This window comes from Taudactylus pleione, unplaced genomic scaffold, assembly GCF_031769625.1.
Source record: "Taudactylus pleione unplaced genomic scaffold, aTauple2 ptg000914l, whole genome shotgun sequence".
In the NCBI taxonomy this organism is placed as follows: domain Eukaryota; kingdom Metazoa; phylum Chordata; class Amphibia; order Anura; family Myobatrachidae; genus Taudactylus; species Taudactylus pleione.
In genome coordinates this window covers 287,115-306,774 of record NW_028285315.1, presented here as the reverse complement: position 1 = coordinate 306,774, position 19,660 = coordinate 287,115, and the positions used below count along the sequence as shown (strand labels likewise).

The 19,660-nt window shown below is 30.8% G+C and overlaps 8 non-coding genes across 8 annotated transcripts; all 8 read left to right on the top strand.

Annotated features, from left to right (window-relative positions):
* The first annotated feature begins 1,516 nt into the window (after positions 1-1,516).
* TRNAR-UCG (transfer RNA arginine (anticodon UCG)) lies at positions 1,517-1,589 on the top strand. The gene has a single exon. It is a non-coding gene; the product is annotated as a tRNA-Arg (tRNA).
* Positions 1,590-3,434: 1,845 nt separating this feature from the next.
* TRNAR-UCG (transfer RNA arginine (anticodon UCG)) lies at positions 3,435-3,507 on the top strand. The gene has a single exon. It is a non-coding gene; the product is annotated as a tRNA-Arg (tRNA).
* Positions 3,508-5,351: 1,844 nt separating this feature from the next.
* Positions 5,352-5,424, top strand: TRNAR-UCG (transfer RNA arginine (anticodon UCG)). The gene has a single exon. It is a non-coding gene; the product is annotated as a tRNA-Arg (tRNA).
* Positions 5,425-7,270: 1,846 nt separating this feature from the next.
* Positions 7,271-7,343, top strand: TRNAR-UCG (transfer RNA arginine (anticodon UCG)). Its single transcript has one exon. It is a non-coding gene; the product is annotated as a tRNA-Arg (tRNA).
* A 2,803-nt stretch (positions 7,344-10,146) lies between these two features.
* On the top strand, positions 10,147-10,219 carry TRNAR-UCG (transfer RNA arginine (anticodon UCG)). The gene has a single exon. It is a non-coding gene; the product is annotated as a tRNA-Arg (tRNA).
* A 2,071-nt stretch (positions 10,220-12,290) lies between these two features.
* Positions 12,291-12,363, top strand: TRNAR-UCG (transfer RNA arginine (anticodon UCG)). The gene has a single exon. It is a non-coding gene; the product is annotated as a tRNA-Arg (tRNA).
* Positions 12,364-14,208: 1,845 nt separating this feature from the next.
* TRNAR-UCG (transfer RNA arginine (anticodon UCG)) lies at positions 14,209-14,281 on the top strand. Its single transcript has one exon. It is a non-coding gene; the product is annotated as a tRNA-Arg (tRNA).
* Positions 14,282-17,311: 3,030 nt separating this feature from the next.
* TRNAR-UCG (transfer RNA arginine (anticodon UCG)) lies at positions 17,312-17,384 on the top strand. Its single transcript has one exon. It is a non-coding gene; the product is annotated as a tRNA-Arg (tRNA).
* The last annotated feature ends 2,276 nt before the right edge of the window (positions 17,385-19,660 follow it).

Here is a 19,660-nt window from a genome sequence, read left to right as displayed (position 1 = left end):
AATCATTGAAATCCGAACATCCATAGTCCAATGAGAAATTGCTATAAAGCCTACATCCCTAATATTTTCATAAAACTTAAAAAACCTTTAGGAAAATGTCAGTGTTTACCTGTTAACTTGTTTGATTTTGGTAATCTGTGTTGCAAAGCAATTCTTTGACCAAATTGATACTATAATGGTTATTTGCATATCTGCATATAAAAAATACATCTCACATGTTTAGAAGGAATCACTGAAATCAGAACAGCCATAGCTCAATGAGAAATTGCTCTAATGCCTACATCCCTAATCTTTTTATAAAACTTTATAGCATGCCTATAGAAAAGTTAAGTTATTTCTCAGCTAAGTTAAGGATTTTACAAAATCTAGGCTATGTGAAAGGTATACTTTGTAATGTTCACTCAACATAAATCACTAAAATATGTTGGATTTCATTTTGTAATTCATATGCAAGTTTTTCCAAAACATACCTCTAGAAAAAGCTTCTAAATTTTGAATGTTATACTTGAGGTTACTATTACCACAACTTCCACAGGTTTGACAATTTCGACATAGATGACAGCGTGGCATAATGGATGAGGCGTCTGACTTCTGATCAGAAGATTGAGGGCTCGTGTCCCTTCATGGTCAAGTCATTCTTTTTGTCACTATTTGAAATCTTCAAACTCTGCTTGAATTCAATGGATGACAATGTTGTAAAGAATGCACAGTTCTAAATGTAATTCCCATAGGAAAATAAATACAACATAAACAATGATGTGCATGATGTACACATAGTTATAATTTTTTTATTTTTTTGGTGCATAGTAAAAGGTATCCTTTTGGAAAATGTAAGTATTTACCTCTTAACTTGTTCAATTTTGGTAATCTGTGTTGGAAAAAAATCTTTGACCAAATTGATACAATAAAGGATATTTGCATATCTGCATATAAAAATTATATCTCACATGTTTAAAATGAATCATTGAAATCCGAACATCCATAGTCCAATGAGAAATTGCTATAAAGCCTACATCCCTAATATTTTCATAAAACTTAAAAAACCTTTAGGAAAATGTCAGTGTTTACTTGTTAACTTGTTTGATTTTGGTAATCTGTGTTGCAAAGCAATTCTTTGACCAAATTGATACTATAATGGTTATTTGCATATCTGCATATAAAAAATACATCTCACATGTTTAGAAGGAATCAGTGAAATCAGAACAGCCATAGCTCAATGAGAAATTGCTCTAATGCCTACATCCCTAATCTTTTTATAAAACTTTATAGCATGCCTATAGAAAAGTTAAGTTATTTCTCAGCTAAGTTAAGGATTTTACAAAATCTAGGATATGTGAAAGGTATACTTTGTAATGTTCACTCAACATAAATCACTAAAATATGTTGGATTTCATTTTGTAATTCATATGCAAGTTTTTCCAAAACATATATCTAGAAAAAACTTCTAAATTTTGAATGTTATACTTGAGGTTACTTTTACCACACCTTCCACAGGTTCGACAACTTCTATAAAGATGACCGCGTGGCCTAATGGATAAGGCGTCTGACTTCGGATCAGAAGATTGAGGGTTCGAGTCCCTTAGTGGTCGAGTCTTTCATTTTGTCACAATTTGAAATCTTCAAACTCTGCATGAATTCAATGGATGACAATGTTGTAAAGAATGTACATTTCTAAATGTAATTCCCATAGGAAAATAAATACAACATAAACAATGATGTGCATGATGTACACATAGTTATAGTTTTTTTTAGGTTTTTGGTGCATAGTAAAAGGTATCCTTTTGGAAAAGGTAAGTATTTACCTGTTAACTTGTTCAATTTTGGTAATCTGTGTTGGAAAAAAATCTTTGACCAAATTGATACAATAAAGGATATTACATATCTGAATATAAAAATTATATCTCACATGTTTAAAATGAATCATTGAAATCCGAACATCCATAGTCCAATGAGAAGTTGCTATAAAGCCTACATCCCTAATATTTTCATAATTCTTAAAAAACCTTTAGGAAAATGTAAGTGTTTACCTGTTAACTTGTTTGATTTTGGTAATCTGTGTTGCAAAGCAGTTCTTTGACCAAATTGATACTATAATGGTTATTTGCATATCTGCATATAAAAAATACATCTCACATGTTTAGAAGGAATCAGTGAAATCAGAACACCCATAGTTCAATGAGAAATTGCTCTAATGCCTACATCCCTAATCTTTTTATAAAACTTTATAGCATGCCTATAGAAAAGTTAAGTTATTTCTCAGCTAAGTTAAGGATTTTACAAAATCTAGGCTATGTGAAAGGTATACTTTGTAATGTTCACTCAACATAAATCACTAAAATATGTTGGATTTCATTTTGTAATTCATATGCAAGTTTTTCCAAAACATACCTCTAGAAAAAGCTTCTAAATTTTGAATGTTATACTTGAGGTTACTATTACCACAACTTCCACAGGTTTGACAATTTCGACATAGATGACAGCGTGGCATAATGGATGAGGCGTCTGACTTCTGATCAGAAGATTGAGGGCTCGTGTCCCTTCATGGTCAAGTCATTCTTTTTGTCACTATTTGAAATCTTCAAACTCTGCTTGAATTCAATGGATGACAATGTTGTAAAGAATGCACATTTCTAAATGTAATTCCCATAGGAAAATAAATACAACATAAACAATTATGTGCATGATGTACACATAGTTATAGGTTTTTTAGGTTTTTGGTGCATAGTAAAAGGTATCCTTTTGGAAAATGTAAGTATTTACCTCTTAACTTGTTCAATTTTGGTAATCTGTGTTGGAAAAAAATCTTTGACCAAATTGATACAATAAAGGATATTTGCATATCTGCATATAAAAATTATATCTCACATGTTTAAAATGAATCATTGAAATCCGAACATCCATAGTCCAATGAGAAATTGCTATAAAGCCTACATCCCTAATATTTTCATAAAACTTAAAAAACCTTTAGGAAAATGTCAGTGTTTACCTGTTAACTTGTTTGATTTTGGTAATCTGTGTTGCAAAGCAATTCTTTGACCAAATTGATACTATAATGGTTATTTGCATATCTGCATATAAAAAATACATCTCACATGTTTAGAAGGAATCACTGAAATCAGAACAGCCATAGCTCAATGAGAAATTGCTCTAATGCCTACATCCCTAATCTTTTTATAAAACTTTATAGCATGCCTATAGAAAAGTTAAGTTATTTCTCAGCTAAGTTAAGGATTTTACAAAATCTAGGCTATGTGAAAGGTATACTTTGTAATGTTCACTCAACATAAATCACTAAAATATGTTGGATTTTATTTTGTAATTCATATGCAAGTTTTTCCAAAACATACCTCTAGAAAAAGCTTCTAAATTTTGAATGTTATACTTGAGGTTACTTTTACCACACCTTCCACAGGTTCGACAACTTCTATAAAGATGACCGCGTGGCCTAATGGATAAGGCGTCTGACTTCGGATCAGAAGATTGAGGGTTCGAGTCCCTTCGTGGTCGAGTCTTTCATTTTGTCACAATTTGAAATCTTCAAACTCTGCATGAATTCAATGGATGACAATGTTGTAAAGAATGTACATTTCTAAATGTAATTCCCATAGGAAAATAAATACAACATAAACAATGATGTGCATGATGTACACATAGTTATAGTTTTTTTAGGTTTTTGGTGCATAGTAAAAGGTATCCTTTTGGAAAAGGTAAGTATTTACCTGTTAACTTGTTCAATTTTGGTAATCTGTGTTGGAAAAAAATCTTTGACCAAATTGATACAATAAAGGATATTACATATCTGCATATAAAAATTATATCTCACATGTTTAAAATGAATCATTGAAATCCGAACATCCATAGTCCAATGAGAAATTGCTATAAAGCCTACATCCCTAATATTTTCATAATTCTTAAAAAACCTTTAGGAAAATGTAAGTGTTTACCTGTTAACTTGTTTGATTTTGGTAATCTGTGTTGCAAAGCAGTTCTTTGACCAAATTGATACTATAATGGTTATTTGCATATCTGCATATAAAAAATACATCTCACATGTTTAGAAGGAATCAGTGAAATCAGAACACCCATAGTTCAATGAGAAATTGCTCTAATGCCTACATCCCTAATCTTTTTATAAAACTTTATAGCATGCCTGTAGAAAAGTTAAGTTATTTCTCAGCTAAGTTAAGGATTTTACAAAATCTAGGCTATGTGAAAGGTATACTTTGTAATGTTCACTCAACATAAATCACTAAAATATGTTGGATTTCATTTTGTAATTCATATGCAAGTTTTTCCAAAACATACCTCTAGAAAAAGCTTCTAAATTTTGAATGTTATACTTGAGGTTACTATTACCACACCTTCCACAGGTTTGACAATTTTGACATAGATGACAGCGTGGCATAATGGATGAGGCGTCTGACTTCTGATCAGAAGATTGAGGGTTCGTGTCCCTTCATGGTCAAGTCATTCTTTTTGTCACTATTTGAAATCTTCAAACTCTGCATGAATTCAATGGATGACAATGTTGTAAAGAATGCACATTTCTAAATGTAATTCCCATAGGAAAATAAATACAACATAAACAATGATGTGCATGATGTACACATAGTTATAGGTTTTTTAGGTATTTGGTGCATAGTAAAAAGTATCCTTTTGGAAAATGTAAGTATTTACCTCTTAACTTGTTCAATTTTGGTAATCTGTGTTGGAAAAAAATCTTTGACCAAATTGATACAATGAAGGATATTTGCATATCTGCATATAAAAATTATATCTCACATGTTTAAAATGAATCATTGAAATCCGAACATCCATAGTCCAATGAGAAATTGCTATAAAGCCTACATCCCTAATATTTTCATAAAACTTAAAAAACCTTAAGGAAAATGTCAGTGTTTACTTGTTAACTTGTTTGATTTTGGTAATCTGTGTTGCAAAGCAATTCTTTGACCAAATTGATACTATAATGGTTATTTGCATATCTGCATATAAAAAATACATCTCACATGTTTAGAAGGAATCAGTGAAATCAGAACAGCCATAGCTCAATGAGAAATTGCTCTAATGCCTACATCCCTAATCTTTTTATAAAACTTTATAGCATGCCTATAGAAAAGTTAAGTTATTTCTCAGCTAAGTTAAGGATTTTACAAAATCTAGGCTATGTGAAAGGTATACTTTGTAATGTTCACTCAACATAAATCACTAAAATATGTTGGATTTCATTTTGTAATTCATATGCAAGTTTTTCCAAAACATATATCTAGAAAAAACTTCTAAATTTTGAATGTTATACTTGAGGTTTCTTTTACCACACCTTCCACAGGTTCGACAACTTCTATAAAGATGACCGCGTGGCCTAATGGATAAGGCGTCTGACTTCGGATCAGAAGATTGAGTGTTCGAGTCCCTTCGTGGTCGAGTCTTTCATTTTGTCACAATTTGAAATCTTCAAACTCTGCATGAATTCAATGGATGACAATGTTGTAAAGAATGTACATTTCTAAATGTAATTCCCATAGGAAAATAAATACAACATAAACAATGATGTGCATGATGTACACATAGTTATAGTTTTTTTAGGTTTTTGGTGCATAGTAAAAGGTATCCTTTTGGAAAAGGTAAGTATTTACCTGTTAACTTGTTCAATTTTGGTAATCTGTGTTGGAAAAAAATCTTTGACCAAATTGATACAATAAAGGATATTACATATCTGCATATAAAAATTATATCTCACATGTTTAAAATGAATCATTGAAATCCGAACATCCATAGTCCAATGAGAAATTGCTATAAAGCCTACATCCCTAATATTTTCATAATTCTTAAAAAACTTTTAGGAAAATGTAAGTGTTTACCTGTTAACTTGTTTGATTTTGGTAATCTGTGTTGCAAAGCAGTTCTTTGACCAAATTGATACTATAATGGTTATTTGCATATCTGCATATAAAAAATACATCTCACATGTTTAGAAGGAATCAGTGAAATCAGAACACCCATAGTTCAATGAGAAATTGCTCTAATGCCTACATCCGTAATCTTTTTATAAAACTTTATAGCATGCCTATAGAAAAGTTAAGTTATTTCTCAGCTAAGTTAAGGATTTTACAAAATCTAGGCTATGTGAAAGGTATACTTTGTAATGTTCACTCAACATAAATCACTAAAATATGTTGGATTTCATTTTGTAATTCATATGCAAGTTTTTCCAAAACATACCTCTAGAAAAAGCTTCTAAATTTTGAATGTTATACTTGAGGTTACTATTACCACAACTTCCACAGGTTTGACAATTTCGACATAGATGACAGCGTGGCATAATGGATGAGGCGTCTGACTTCTGATCAGAAGATTGAGGGCTCGTGTCCCTTCATGGTCAAGTCATTCTTTTTGTCACTATTTGAAATCTTCAAACTCTGCTTGAATTCAATGGATGACAATGTTGTAAAGAGTGCACATTTCTAAATGTAATTCCCATAGGAAAATAAATACAACATAAACAATTATGTGCATGATGTACACATAGTTATAGGTTTTTTAGGTTTTTGGTGCATAGTAAAAGGTATCCTTTTGGAAAATGTAAGTATTTACCTCTTAACTTGTTCAATTTTGGTAATCTGTGTTGGAAAAAAATCTTTGACCAAATTGATACAATAAAGGATATTTGCATATCTGCATATAAAAATTATATCTCACATGTTTAAAATGAATCATTGAAATCCGAACATCCATAGTCCAATGAGAAATTGCTATAAAGCCTACATCCCTAATATTTTCATAAAACTTAAAAAAAACCTTTAGGAAAATGTCAGTGTTTACCTGTTAACTTGTTTGATTTTGGTAATCTGTGTTGCAAAGCAATTCTTTGACCAAATTGATACTATAATGGTTATTTGCATATCTGCATATAAAAAATACATCTCACATGTTTAGAAGGAATCACTGAAATCAGAACAGCCATAGCTCAATGAGAAATTGCTCTAATGCCTACATCCCTAATCTTTTTATAAAACTTTATAGCATGCCTATAGAAAAGTTAAGTTATTTCTCAGCTAAGTTAAGGATTTTACAAAATCTAGGCTATGTGAAAGGTATACTTTGTAATGTTCACTCAACATAAATCACTAAAATATGTTGGATTTTATTTTGTAATTCATATGCAAGTTTTTCCAAAACATACCTCTAGAAAAAGCTTCTAAATTTTGAATGTTATACTTGAGGTTACTTTTACCACACCTTCCACAGGTTCGACAACTTCTATAAAGATGACCGCGTGGCCTAATGGATAAGGCGTCTGACTTCGGATCAGAAGATTGAGGGTTCGAGTCCCTTCGTGGTCGAGTCTTTCATTTTGTCACAATTTGAAATCTTCAAACTCTGCATGAATTCAATGGATGACAATGTTGTAAAGAATGTACATTTCTAAATGTAATTCCCATAGGAAAATAAATACAACATAAACAATGATGTGCATGATGTACACATAGTTATAGTTTTTTTAGGTTTTTGGTGCATAGTAAAAGGTATCCTTTTGGAAAAGGTAAGTATTTACCTGTTAACTTGTTCAATTTTGGTAATCTGTGTTGGAAAAAAATCTTTGACCAAATTGATACAATAAAGGATATTACATATCTGCATATAAAAATTATATCTCACATGTTTAAAATGAATCATTGAAATCCGAACATCCATAGTCCAATGAGAAATTGCTATAAAGCCTACATCCCTAATATTTTCATAATTCTTAAAAAACCTTTAGGAAAATGTAAGTGTTTACCTGTTAACTTGTTTGATTTTGGTAATCTGTGTTGCAAAGCAGTTCTTTGACCAAATTGATACTATAATGGTTATTTGCATATCTGCATATAAAAAATACATCTCACATGTTTAGAAGGAATCAGTGAAATCAGAACACCCATAGTTCAATGAGAAATTGCTCTAATGCCTACATCCGTAATCTTTTTATAAAACTTTATAGCATGCCTATAGAAAAGTTAAGTTATTTCTCAGCTAAGTTAAGGATTTTACAAAATCTAGGCTATGTGAAAGGTATACTTTGAAATGTTCACTCAACATAAATCACTAAAATATGTTGGATTTCATTTTGTAATTCATATGCAAGTTTTTCCAAAACATACCTCTAGAAAAAGCTTCTAAATTTTGAATGTTATACTTGAGGTTACTATTACCACAACTTCCACAGGTTTGACAATTTCGACATAGATGACAGCGTGGCATAATGGATGAGGCGTCTGACTTCTGATCAGAAGATTGAGGGCTCGTGTCCCTTCATGGTCAAGTCATTCTTTTTGTCACTATTTGAAATCTTCAAACTCTGCTTGAATTCAATGGATGACAATGTTGTAAAGAATGCACATTTCTAAATGTAATTCCCATAGGAAAATAAATACAACATAAACAATTATGTGCATGATGTACACATAGTTATAGGTTTTTTAGGTTTTTGGTGCATAGTAAAAGGTATCCTTTTGGAAAATGTAAGTATTTACCTCTTAACTTGTTCAATTTTGGTAATCTGTGTTGGAAAAAAATCTTTGACCAAATTGATACAATAAAGGATATTTGCATATCTGCATATAAAAATTATATCTCACATGTTTAAAATGAATCATTGAAATCCGAACATCCATAGTCCAATGAGAAATTGCTATAAAGCCTACATCCCTAATATTTTCATAAAACTTAAAAAACCTTTAGGAAAATGTCAGTGTTTACCTGTTAACTTGTTTGATTTTGGTAATCTGTGTTGCAAAGCAATTCTTTGACCAAATTGATACTATAATGGTTATTTGCATATCTGCATATAAAAAATACATCTCACATGTTTAGAAGGAATCACTGAAATCAGAACAGCCATAGATCAATGAGAAATTGCTCTAATGCCTACATCCCTAATCTTTTTATAAAACTTTATAGCATGCCTATAGAAAAGTTAAGTTATTTCTCAGCTAAGTTAAGGATTTAACAAAATCTAGGCTATGTGAAAGGTATACTTTGTAATGTTCACTCAACATAAATCACTAAAATATGTTGGATTTTATTTTGTAATTCATATGCAAGTTTTTCCAAAACATACCTCTAGAAAAAGCTTCTAAATTTTGAATGTTATACTTGAGGTTACTATTACCACACCTTCCACAGGTTCGACAATTTCGACATAGATGACAGCGTGGCATAATGGATGAGGCGTCTGACTTCTGATCAGAAGATTGAGGGTTCGTGTCCCTTCGTGGTCAAGTCATTCTTTTTGTCACTATTTGAAATCTTCAAACTCTGCATGAATTCAATGGATGACAATGTTGTAAAGAATGTACATTTCTAAATGTAATTCCCATAGGAAAATAAATACAACATAAACAATGATGTGCATGATGTATACATAGTTATAAGTTTTTTAGGTTTTTGGTGCATAGTAAAAGGTATCCTTTTGGAAAATGTAAGTATTTACCTCTTAACTTGTTCAATTTTGGTAATCTGTGTTGGAAAAAAATCTTTGACCAAATTGATACAATAAAGGATATTTGCATATCTGCATATAAAAATTATATCTCACATGTTTAAAATGAATCATTGAAATCCGAACATCCATAGTCCAATGAGAAATTGCTATAAAGCCTACATCCCTAATATTTTCATAAAACTTAAAAAACCTTTAGGAAAATGTCAGTGATTACCTGTTAACTTGTTTGATATTGGTAATCTGTGTTGCAAAGCAATTCTTTGACCAAATTGATACTATAATGGTTATTTGCATATCTGCATATAAAAAATACATCTCACATGTTTAGAAGGAATCAGTGAAATCAGAACACCCATAGTTCAATGAGAAATTGCTCTAATGCCTACATCCCTAATCTTTTTATAAAACTTTATAGCATGCCTATAGAAAAGTTAAGTTATTTCTCAGCTAAGTTAAGGATTTTACAAAATCTAGGCTATGTGAAAGGTATACTTTGTAATGTTCACTCAACATAAATCACTAAAATATGTTGGATTTCATTTTGTAATTCATATGCAAGTTTTTCCAAAACATATATCTAGAAAAAACTTCTAAATTTTGAATGTTATACTTGAGGTTACTTTTACCACACCTTCCACAGGTTCGACAACTTCTATAAAGATGACCGCGTGGCCTAATGGATAAGGCGTCTGACTTCGGATCAGAAGATTGAGGGTTCGAGTCCCTTCGAGGTCGAGTCATTCATTTTGTCACAATTTGAAATCTTCAAACTCTGCATGAATTCAATGGATGACAATGTTGTAAAGAATGTACATTTCTAAATGTAATTCCCATAGGAAAATAAATACAACATAAACAATGATGTGCATGATGTACACATAGTTATAGTTTTTTTAGGTTTTTGGTGCATAGTAAAAGGTATCCTTTTGGAAAAGGTAAGTATTTACCTGTTAACTTGTTCAATTTTGGTAATCTGTGTTGGAAAAAAATCTTTGACCAAATTGATACAATAAAGGATATTACATATCTGCATATAAAAATTATATCTCACATGTTTAAAATGAATCATTGAAATCCGAACATCCATAGTACAATGAGAAATTGCTATAAAGCCTACATCCCTAATATTTTCATAATTCTTAAAAAACCTTTAGGAAAATGTAAGTGTTTACCTGCTAACTTGTTTGATTTTGGTAATCTGTGTTGCAAAGCAGTTCTTTGACCAAATTGATACTATAATGGTTATTTGCATATCTGCATATAAAAATTATATCTCACATGTTTAAAATGAATCATTGAAATCCGAACATCCATAGTCCAATGAGAAATTGCTATAAAGCCTACATCCCTAATATTTTCATAAAACTTAAAAAACCTTTAGGAAAATGTCAGTGTTTACCTGTTAACTTGTTTGATTTTGGTAATCTGTGTTGCAAAGCAATTCTTTGACCAAATTGATACTATAATGGTTATTTGCATATCTGCATATAAAAAATACATCTCACATGTTTAGAAGGAATCACTGAAATCAGAACAGCCATAGCTCAATGAGAAATTGCTCTAATGCCTACATCCCTAATCTTTTTATAAAACTTTATAGCATGCCTATAGAAAAGTTAAGTTATTTCTCAGCTAAGTTAAGGATTTTACAAAATCTAGGCTATGTGAAAGGTATACTTTGTAATGTTCACTCAACATAAATCACTAAAATATGTTGGATTTCATTTTGTAATTCATATGCAAGTTTTTCCAAAACATACCTCTAGAAAAAGCTTCTAAATTTTGAATGTTATACTTGAGGTTACTATTACCACACCTTCCACAGGTTTGACAATTTCGACATAGATGACAGCGTGGCATAATGGATGAGGCGTCTGACTTCTGATCAGAAGATTGAGGGCTCGTGTCCCTTCATGGTCAAGTCATTCTTTTTGTCACTATTTGAAATCTTCAAACTCTGCTTGAATTCAATGGATGACAATGTTGTAAAGAATGCACATTTCTAAATGTAATTCCCATAGGAAAATAAATACAACATAAACAATGATGTGCATGATGTACACATAGTTATAATTTTTTTATTTTTTTGGTGCATAGTAAAAGGTATCCTTTTGGAAAATGTAAGTATTTACCTCTTAACTTGTTCAATTTTGGTAATCTGTGTTGGAAAAAAATCTTTGACCAAATTGATACAATAAAGGATATTTGCATATCTGCATATAAAAATTATATCTCACATGTTTAAAATGAATCATTGAAATCCGAACATCCATAGTCCAATGAGAAATTGCTATAAAGCCTACATCCCTAATATTTTCATAAAACTTAAAAAACCTTTAGGAAAATGTCAGTGTTTACTTGTTAACTTGTTTGATTTTGGTAATCTGTGTTGCAAAGCAATTCTTTGACCAAATTGATACTATAATGGTTATTTGCATATCTGCATATAAAAAATACATCTCACATGTTTAGAAGGAATCAGTGAAATCAGAACAGCCATAGCTCAATGAGAAATTGCTCTAATGCCTACATCCCTAATCTTTTTATAAAACTTTATAGCATGCCTATAGAAAAGTTAAGTTATTTCTCAGCTAAGTTAAGGATTTTACAAAATCTAGGATATGTGAAAGGTATACTTTGTAATGTTCACTCAACATAAATCACTAAAATATGTTGGATTTCATTTTGTAATTCATATGCAAGTTTTTCCAAAACATATATCTAGAAAAAACTTCTAAATTTTGAATGTTATACTTGAGGTTACTTTTACCACACCTTCCACAGGTTCGACAACTTCTATAAAGATGACCGCGTGGCCTAATGGATAAGGCGTCTGACTTCGGATCAGAAGATTGAGGGTTCGAGTCCCTTCGTGGTCGAGTCTTTCATTTTGTCACAATTTGAAATCTTCAAACTCTGCATGAATTCAATGGATGACAATGTTGTAAAGAATGTACATTTCTAAATGTAATTCCCATAGGAAAATAAATACAACATAAACAATGATGTGCATGATGTACACATAGTTATAGTTTTTTTTAGGTTTTTGGTGCATAGTAAAAGGTATCCTTTTGGAAAAGGTAAGTATTTACCTGTTAACTTGTTCAATTTTGGTAATCTGTGTTGGAAAAAAATCTTTGACCAAATTGATACAATAAAGGATATTACATATCTGAATATAAAAATTATATCTCACATGTTTAAAATGAATTATTGAAATCCGAACATCCATAGTCCAATGAGAAATTGCTATAAAGCCTACATCCCTAATATTTTCATAATTCTTAAAAAACCTTTAGGAAAATGTAAGTGTTTACCTGTTAACTTGTTTGATTTTGGTAATCTGTGTTGCAAAGCAGTTCTTTGACCAAATTGATACTATAATGGTTATTTGCATATCTGCATATAAAAAATACATCTCACATGTTTAGAAGGAATCAGTGAAATCAGAACACCCATAGTTCAATGAGAAATTGCTCTAATGCCTACATCCCTAATCTTTTTATAAAACTTTATAGCATGCCTATAGAAAAGTTAAGTTATTTCTCAGCTAAGTTAAGGATTTTACAAAATCTAGGCTATGTGAAAGGTATACTTTGTAATGTTCACTCAACATAAATCACTAAAATATGTTGGATTTCATTTTGTAATTCATATGCAAGTTTTTCCAAAACATACCTCTAGAAAAAGCTTCTAAATTTTGAATGTTATACTTGAGGTTACTATTACCACAACTTCCACAGGTTTGACAATTTCGACATAGATGACAGCGTGGCATAATGGATGAGGCGTCTGACTTCTGATCAGAAGATTGAGGGCTCGTGTCCCTTCATGGTCAAGTCATTCTTTTTGTCACTATTTGAAATCTTCAAACTCTGCTTGAATTCAATGGATGACAATGTTGTAAAGAATGCACATTTCTAAATGTAATTCCCATAGGAAAATAAATACAACATAAACAATTATGTGCATGATGTACACATAGTTATAGGTTTTTTAGGTTTTTGGTGCATAGTAAAAGGTATCCTTTTGGAAAATGTAAGTATTTACCTCTTAACTTGTTCAATTTTGGTAATCTGTGTTGGAAAAAAATCTTTGAACAAATTGATACAATAAAGGATATTTGCATATCTGCATATAAAAATTATATCTCACATGTTTAAAATGAATCATTGAAATCCGAACATCCATAGTCCAATGAGAAATTGCTATAAAGCCTACATCCCTAATATTTTCATAAAACTTAAAAAACCTTTAGGAAAATGTCAGTGTTTACCTGTTAACTTGTTTGATTTTGGTAATCTGTGTTGCAAAGCAATTCTTTGACCAAATTGATACTATAATGGTTATTTGCATATCTGCATATAAAAAATACATCTCACATGTTTAGAAGGAATCACTGAAATCAGAACAGCCATAGCTCAATGAGAAATTGCTCTAATGCCTACATCCCTAATCTTTTTATAAAACTTTATAGCATGCCTATAGAAAAGTTAAGTTATTTCTCAGCTAAGTTAAGGATTTTACAAAATCTAGGCTATGTGAAAGGTATACTTTGTAATGTTCACTCAACATAAATCACTAAAATATGTTGGATTTTATTTTGTAATTCATATGCAAGTTTTTCCAAAACATACCTCTAGAAAAAGCTTCTAAATTTTGAATGTTATACTTGAGGTTACTTTTACCACACCTTCCACAGGTTCGACAACTTCTATAAAGATGACCGCGTGGCCTAATGGATAAGGCGTCTGACTTCGGATCAGAATATTGAGGGTTCGAGTCCCTTCGTGGTCGAGTCTTTCATTTTGTCACAATTTGAAATCTTCAAACTCTGCATGAATTCAATGGATGACAATGTTGTAAAGAATGTACATTTCTAAATGTAATTCCCATAGGAAAATAAATACAACATAAACAATGATGTGCATGATGTATACATAGTTATAAGTTTTTTAGGTTTTTGGTGCATAGTAAAAGGTATCCTTTTGGAAAATGTAAGTATTTACCTCTTAACTTGTTCAATTTTGGTAATCTGTGTTGGAAAAAAATCTTTGACCAAATTGATACAATAAAGGATATTTGCATATCTGCATATAAAAATTATATCTCACATGTTTAAAATGAATCATTGAAATCCGAACATCCATAGTCCAATGAGAAATTGCTATAAAGCCTACATCCCTAATATTTTCATAAAACTTAAAAAACCTTTAGGAAAATGTCAGTGATTACCTGTTAACTTGTTTGATATTGGTAATCTGTGTTGCAAAGCAATTCTTTGACCAAATTGATACTATAATGGTTATTTGCATATCTGCATATAAAAAATACATCTCACATGTTTAGAAGGAATCAGTGAAATCAGAACACCCATAGTTCAATGAGAAATTGCTCTAATGCCTACATCCCTAATCTTTTTATAAAACTTTATAGCATGCCTATAGAAAAGTTAAGTTATTTCTCAGCTAAGTTAAGGATTTTACAAAATCTAGGCTATGTGAAAGGTATACTTTGTAATGTTCACTCAACATAAATCACTAAAATATGTTGGATTTCATTTTGTAATTCATATGCAAGTTTTTCCAAAACATATATCTAGAAAAAACTTCTAAATTTTGAATGTTATACTTGAGGTTACTTTTACCACACCTTCCACAGGTTCGACAACTTCTATAAAGATGACCGCGTGGCCTAATGGATAAGGCGTCTGACTTCGGATAAGAAGATTGAGGGTTCGAGTCCCTTCGAGGTCGAGTCATTCATTTTGTCACAATTTGAAATCTTCAAACTCTGCATGAATTCAATGGATGACAATGTTGTAAAGAATGTACATTTCTAAATGTAATTCCCATAGGAAAATAAATACAACATAAACAATGATGTGCATGATGTACACATAGTTATAGTTTTTTTAGGTTTTTGGTGCATAGTAAAAGGTATCCTTTTGGAAAAGGTAAGTATTTACCTGTTAACTTGTTCAATTTTGGTAATCTGTGTTGGAAAAAAATCTTTGACCAAATTGATACAATAAAGGATATTACATATCTGCATATAAAAATTATATCTCACATGTTTAAAATGAATCATTGAAATCCGAACATCCATAGTACAATGAGAAATTGCTATAAAGCCTACATCCCTAATATTTTCATAATTCTTAAAAAACCTTTAGGAAAATGTAAGTGTTTACCTGCTAACTTGTTTGATTTTGGTAATCTGTGTTGCAAAGCAGTTCTTTGACCAAATTGATACTATAATGGTTATTTGCATATCTGCATATAAAAATTATATCTCACATGTTTAAAATGAATCATTGAAATCCGAACATCCATAGTCCAATGAGAAATTGCTATAAAGCCTACATCCCTAATATTTTCATAAAACTTAAAAAACCTTTAGGAAAATGTCAGTGTTTACCTGTTAACTTGTTTGATTTTGGTAATCTGTGTTGCAAAGCAATTCTTTGACCAAATTGATACTATAATGGTTATTTGCATATCTGCATATAAAAAATACATCTCACATGTTTAGAAGGAATCACTGAAATCAGAACAGCCATAGCTCAATGAGAAATTGCTCTAATGCCTACATCCCTAATCTTTTTATAAAACTTTATAGCATGCCTATAGAAAAGTTAAGTTATTTCTCAGCTAAGTTAAGGATTTTACAAAATCTAGGCTATGTGAAAGGTATACTTTGTAATGTTCACTCAACATAAATCACTAAAATATGTTGGATTTCATTTTGTAATTCATATGCAAGTTTTTCCAAAACATACCTCTAGAAAAAGCTTCTAAATTTTGAATGTTATACTTGAGGTTACTATTACCACACCTTCCACAGGTTTGACAATTTCGACATAGATGACAGCGTGGCATAATGGATGAGGCGTCTGACTTCTGATCAGAAGATTGAGGGCTCGTGTCCCTTCATGGTCAAGTCATTCTTTTTGTCACTATTTGAAATCTTCAAACTCTGCTTGAATTCAATGGATGACAATGTTGTAAAGAATGCACATTTCTAAATGTAATTCCCATAGGAAAATAAATACAACATAAACAATGATGTGCATGATGTACACATAGTTATAATTTTTTTATTTTTTTGGTGCATAGTAAAAGGTATCCTTTTGGAAAATGTAAGTAATTACCTCTTAACTTGTTCAATTTTGGTAATCTGTGTTGGAAAAAAATCTTTGACCAAATTGATACAATAAAGGATATTTGCATATCTGCATATAAAAATTATATCTCACATGTTTAAAATGAATCATTGAAATCCGAACATCCATAGTCCAATGAGAAATTGCTATAAAGCCTACATCCCTAATATTTTCATAAAACTTAAAAAACCTTTAGGAAAATGTCAGTGTTTACTTGTTAACTTGTTTGATTTTGGTAATCTGTGTTGCAAAGCAATTCTTTGACCAAATTGATACTATAATGGTTATTTGCATATCTGCATATAAAAAATACATCTCACATGTTTAGAAGGAATCAGTGAAATCAGAACAGCCATAGCTCAATGAGAAATTGCTCTAATGCCTACATCCCTAATCTTTTTATAAAACTTTATAGCATGCCTATAGAAAAGTTAAGTTATTTCTCAGCTAAGTTAAGGATTTTACAAAATCTAGGATATGTGAAAGGTATACTTTGTAATGTTCACTCAACATAAATCACTAAAATATGTTGGATTTCATTTTGTAATTCATATGCAAGTTTTTCCAAAACATATATCTAGAAAAAACTTCTAAATTTTGAATGTTATACTTGAGGTTACTTTTACCACACCTTCCACAGGTTCGACAACTTCTATAAAGATGACCGCGTGGCCTAATGGATAAGGCGTCTGACTTCGGATCAGAAGATTGAGGGTTCGAGTCCCTTCGTGGTCGAGTCTTTCATTTTGTCACAATTTGAAATCTTCAAACTCTGCATGAATTCAATGGATGACAATGTTGTAAAGAATGTACATTTCTAAATGTAATTCCCATAGGAAAATAAATACAACATAAACAATGATGTGCATGATGTACACATAGTTATAGTTTTTTTTAGGTTTTTGGTGCATAGTAAAAGGTATCCTTTTGGAAAAGGTAAGTATTTACCTGTTAACTTGTTCAATTTTGGTAATCTGTGTTGGAAAAAAATCTTTGACCAAATTGATACAATAAAGGATATTACATATCTGAATATAAAAATTATATCTCACATGTTTAAAATGAATCATTGAAATCCGAACATCCATAGTCCAATGAGAAATTGCTATGAAGCCTACATCCCTAATATTTTCATAATTCTTAAAAAACCTTTAGGAAAATGTAAGTGTTTACCTGTTAACTTGTTTGATTTTGGTAATCTGTGTTGCAAAGCAGTTCTTTGACCAAATTGATACTATAATGGTTATTTGCATATCTGCATATAAAAAATACATCTCACATGTTTAGAAGGAATCAGTGAAATCAGAACACCCATAGTTCAATGAGAAATTGCTCTAATGCCTACATCCCTAATCTTTTTATAAAACTTTATAGCATGCCTATAGAAAAGTTAAGTTATTTCTCAGCTAAGTTAAGGATTTTACAAAATCTAGGCTATGTGAAAGGTATACTTTGTAATGTTCACTCAACATAAATCACTAAAATATGTTGGATTTCATTTTGTAATTCATATGCAAGTTTTTCCAAAACATACCTCTAGAAAAAGCTTCTAAATTTTGAATGTTATACTTGAGGTTACTATTACCACAACTTCCACAGGTTTGACAATTTCGACATAGATGACAGCGTGGCATAATGGATGAGGCGTCTGACTTCTGATCAGAAGATTGAGGGCTCGTGTCCCTTCATGGTCAAGTCATTCTTTTTGTCACTATTTGAAATCTTCAAACTCTGCTTGAATTCAATGGATGACAATGTTGTAAAGAATGCACATTTCTAAATGTAATTCCCATAGGAAAATAAATACAACATAAACAATTATGTGCATGATGTACACATAGTTATAGGTTTTTTAGGTTTTTGGTGCATAGTAAAAGGTATCCTTTTGGAAAATGTAAGTATTTACCTCTTAACTTGTTCAATTTTGGTAATCTGTGTTGGAAAAAAATCTTTGACCAAATTGATACAATAAAGGATATTTGCATATCTGCATATAAAAATTATATCTCACATGTTTAAAATGAATCATTGAAATCCGAACATCCATAGTCCAATGAGAAATTGCTATAAAGCCTACATCCCTAATATTTTCATAAAACTTAAAAAACCTTTAGGAAAATGTCAGTGTTTACCTGTTAACTTGTTTGATTTTGGTAATCTGTGTTGAAAAGCAATTCTTTGACCAAATTGATACTATAATGGTTATTTGCATATCTGCATATAAAAAATACATCTCACATGTTTAGAAGGAATCACTGAAATCAGAACAGCCATAGCTCAATGAGAAATTGCTCTAATGCCTACATCCCTAATCTTTTTATAAAACTTTATAGCATGCCTATAGAAAAGTTAAGTTATTTCTCAGCTAAGTAAAGGATTTTACAAAATCTAGGCTATGTGAAAGGTATACTTTGTAATGTTCACTCAACATAAATCACTAAAATATGTTGGATTTCATTTTGTAATTCATATGCAAGTTTTTCCAAAACATACCTCTAGAAAAAGCTTCTAAATTTTGAATGTTATACTTGAGGTTACTATTACCACACCTTCCACAGGTTTGACAATTTCGACATAGATGACAGCGTGGCATAATGGATGAGGCGTCTGACTTCTGATCAGAAGATTGAGGGTTCGTGTCCCTTCGTGGTCAAGTCATTCTTTTTGTCACTATTTGAAATCTTCAAACTCTGCATGAATTCAATGGATGACAATGTTGTAAAGAATGTACATTTCTAAATGTAATTCCCATAGGAAAATAAATACAACATAAACAATGATGTGCATGATGTATACATAGTTATAAGTTTTTTAGGTTTTTGGTGCATAGTAAAAGGTATCCTTTTGGAAAATGTAAGTATTTACCTCTTAACTTGTTCAATTTTGGTAATCTGTGTTGGAAAAAAATCTTTGACCAAATTGATACAATAAAGGATATTTGCATATCTGCATATAAAAATTATATCTCACATGTTTAAAATGAATCATTGAAATCCGAACATCCATAGTCC